Raw genomic sequence first — 3,421 nt, forward strand, 5'->3', positions numbered from 1 at the left:
AGTGGCTGGTGGTGGTCTGATATATTTCCCGTTAGGGATGTACTGATCATCCCGTGGGAGTATGACTTTGGTGTCCCCAGCTCTGTAGGAGACTCCGGCTGCCGAGACAAGATCTGAAACAAAGGCGAAAAAAGGTAAGTTGCCCGCAATTTGTACGTATCCCATTGTATTCCGGATGTGTCTTGGTAAGTTTAGAGGCTGGTCTGTAAGAATACACCAGAGTAAAACAGCCATTCTGCAGTGAAGGAGGACTCGTGAGTGCTCAGAAATACATAATGGGACATGATCTGTGCCCATACTCGAGCCTCCAAGGTAAGTGCTAAAGCCGATACCCGTTTTGGTCCGGATCGATGGTATCCGTAGATCCATCTGCTACCAGGTTGTGCTATAACTCTGAGAACGGTGTCCCAGTTAAATTGGTATGTCTGGCGCTTGAGTGAGGCTTCTTGGAATGCGTCCAATCCTTCTGAAGCAGGGGAAAGATCTAAAGCTTGTTGAATGGCCTCTTCAGTTATGGGGACTTGCTTCTGACGGACATAGACAGACTGCATGGTTGGCATGTAAAAGTTGGAGTAGAATTCTACTACCCATGAGAGATTAACCTGCCGTGGCTGTCTCCGTAGGAATTCCCATTGTCTTTGTTCAATTTGCGGCTCAACAAATTCAGCAATGCGGGTCGGGAGGATGAGAAGGTATTCATTGTTGTAATTTCTCTCTGCCAGGATGGGGAACATCTGCTCACAGTAGCGGTTAGAAAACCGCGCAGTGTCCTTTGCTGGGAAGGCTTTTTCTTTTTCGTTGACCTTGATGATCCTCTTGATTCTTTTTGTTGAGGGCTTTACTGCTGTTGAAGATGGCTCTGCCACTAATGCTCTTTTTGTACCTCTCCTTGCTGGTGGTTTGGGAGTAGCTTTCTCTTTACCTTTCTTGGTGGCCATCCTGAAAAAGGAAAGAGAAAGTGAGATGTAAAGCGAAGGGTTCGAGCAAGGGAGCGAACATTATGGGTGGTAATCAATGCACTGTAAGGAGGGATGTCATTAACACATGATCTAGACTATATGTGAAAAGTTCATCAAAGAAAACATAGCAAGTGCATGTGGTGCCAATTAAATGCAAGATGTTTATTGGCATGCTGGCAAAGGCATGAGTAGCATAGATCAAGCATTCAATGTCCAAGTTAGATTACCAAGTCTTTCAAACTGGCAATCTATTTGTATTGACAATTATATGAAATTAATAAAATATAAAAGGATTTTTGTGAAAAACAGGCATTAAAGTAGTAGTGTAGAATGAGTAAAAATAATGTGAAATGCCATACGGGCATTTTCACAAACACTTGGCATGCATGTTGAATATGTTATTGGAAGTAGTAAATTTAGTCATGCAAGCAACCCTTTTTGAAAAGTAATATATAATTGTCAAACAAGTCCATGATAATCCACAAGCAAAATATAGAAAATAAAGACCTAAATAGATTTTCAACACCAATTAAAAGGAATAAAAAGAAAGAAGGTAAAAGAAAAAGAAAATATATATAAAGAAACTAAAAAGAAAAAGAAGAAGAAAACATAATAAAAATAAGAATAATAATGGGAAAGGAAAGAGGGGAAGAGGAAAATAAAAACCTTGATAATGATGGTGAAAAGAAGAAGTAGAAAGTGGGAAAGAAGTAAGAAGGAAGAAGAGGGAAGAAAGAAATAATAGAGGAAAAGAAAAATTAGGATTTGGGGAAGAAAAGATAAGATATTTTGGCTGATCAAGATATTTTGTGCGCCGAATGTGACGCGGACGCGTAGGTGACGCGGTCGCGTGATGTGCGATAAATACAGGTGATGCGGACGCATGGGTCACGCGGTCGCGTGACCTGAAATGTGCGATTGGCGCGAGGGCAGCGATGCGTTCGCGCAACTCTCTGTCTCAAACTTATTTTGCCAAAATATTTGGGTGACGCGATCGCGTGGTTCACGCGATCGCGTGGATGTCTATTTCTGGAGGATGATGTGGCCGCATGGGTCACACGATCGCGTGATAGGGCTGGTGCTTCTAGCATCATTCCAGCCCCACTCCATCGCAACTTGCTGCCATACACCCTTTTTACGTCGATTTTTAAGGTCACGCGTTCGCGTGGGTGACGCGGACGCGTGGGAGGCTTATTTTTAAAATGACGCGGTCGCATGGGTGACGCAGACGCGTGGGCATATTTGTGCCTAAGGCACGCCTCCAGCCACGCTTTCGCGTGACTCTCTGTCCAATTCTCTTTTCTTCAATACGCCTTGGTGACGCGGATGCGTCAGCGACACTGCCGCGTCGCATGCGTTTTTTTTTTTAAATATGCAGAATGCTCATGCAGACTATATGCAGCTATATGCAGGGATGATGAGAAGAGTCATTAACATCATAAAAATAGAGTAAAAATAAAACTAAGACTGAAACGGAACGATCATACCATGGTGGGTTGTCTCCCACCTAGCACTTTGCTTTTACGTCCTTAAGTTGGACGCTCTTTAGGCTCATTCTGCTTCTCTTGGTGGGTATTCCAAGAGGAAGATCTCTAGTTCCTTTTGATTCTTCATTTTCTCACCATGATAAAGCTTTAGGCGATGTCTATTGACCTTTAGAAATTTGGAGCTAGTAAGATAACACAGGTGGAAAACTCCGTATGGCTCTACCTTCTCTACTCTGTATGGACCTTTCCATCTTGATCTCAATTTACCTGGCATGAGCCTCAGTCTGGAGTTATATAGTAGGACTAACTCCCCTGGTCTGAATTCTTTCCTTTTAATGTGCTTGTCATGGACGGCCTTCATTTTCTCCTTATAACGCTTGGAGTTGTCATATGCTTCTAGGCGGAGGTTCTCTAGTTCTGCTAGTTGTAGCTTTCTTTCAGCACCAGCTTTCGTAAGATTCATGTTGTATTCCCTTATAGCCCAGAAAGCCTTGTGTTCCACCTCTACGGGGAGGTGGCAAGCCTTTCCATATACCAAGCGGAAAGGGCTCATCCCAATAGGTGTCTTGTACGCTGTTCTATATGCCCAGAGTGCATCTTGTAGCCTGGCACTCCAGTCCTTCCTATGAGGTTTTACTATCTTCTCTAGAATACGTTTAATCTTTCTGTTAGAGACTTCTGCTTACCCATTGGTCTGGGGATGATAAGTTGTGGCTACTTTGTGAATTATCCCATGCTTTTTCAGTAATCCTGTTAGTCTCCTGTTACAAAAATGGATGCCTTGATCGCTCACGATTGCTCGTAGTGATCCAAAGCGACAGATAATATGGTTTCCAACAAACGAAACAACAGTGTTAGCATCATCAGTACGGGTAGGAATTGCTTTCACCCACTTAGAAATATAATCCACGACTAACAGTATATAAAAATAACCATTAGAATTTGGAAACGAACCCATGAAGTCAATACCCCAAA

This window comes from Arachis ipaensis, chromosome B6, assembly GCF_059453495.1.
Source record: "Arachis ipaensis isolate K30076 ecotype BB chromosome B6, ASM5945349v1, whole genome shotgun sequence".
In the NCBI taxonomy this organism is placed as follows: domain Eukaryota; kingdom Viridiplantae; phylum Streptophyta; class Magnoliopsida; order Fabales; family Fabaceae; genus Arachis; species Arachis ipaensis.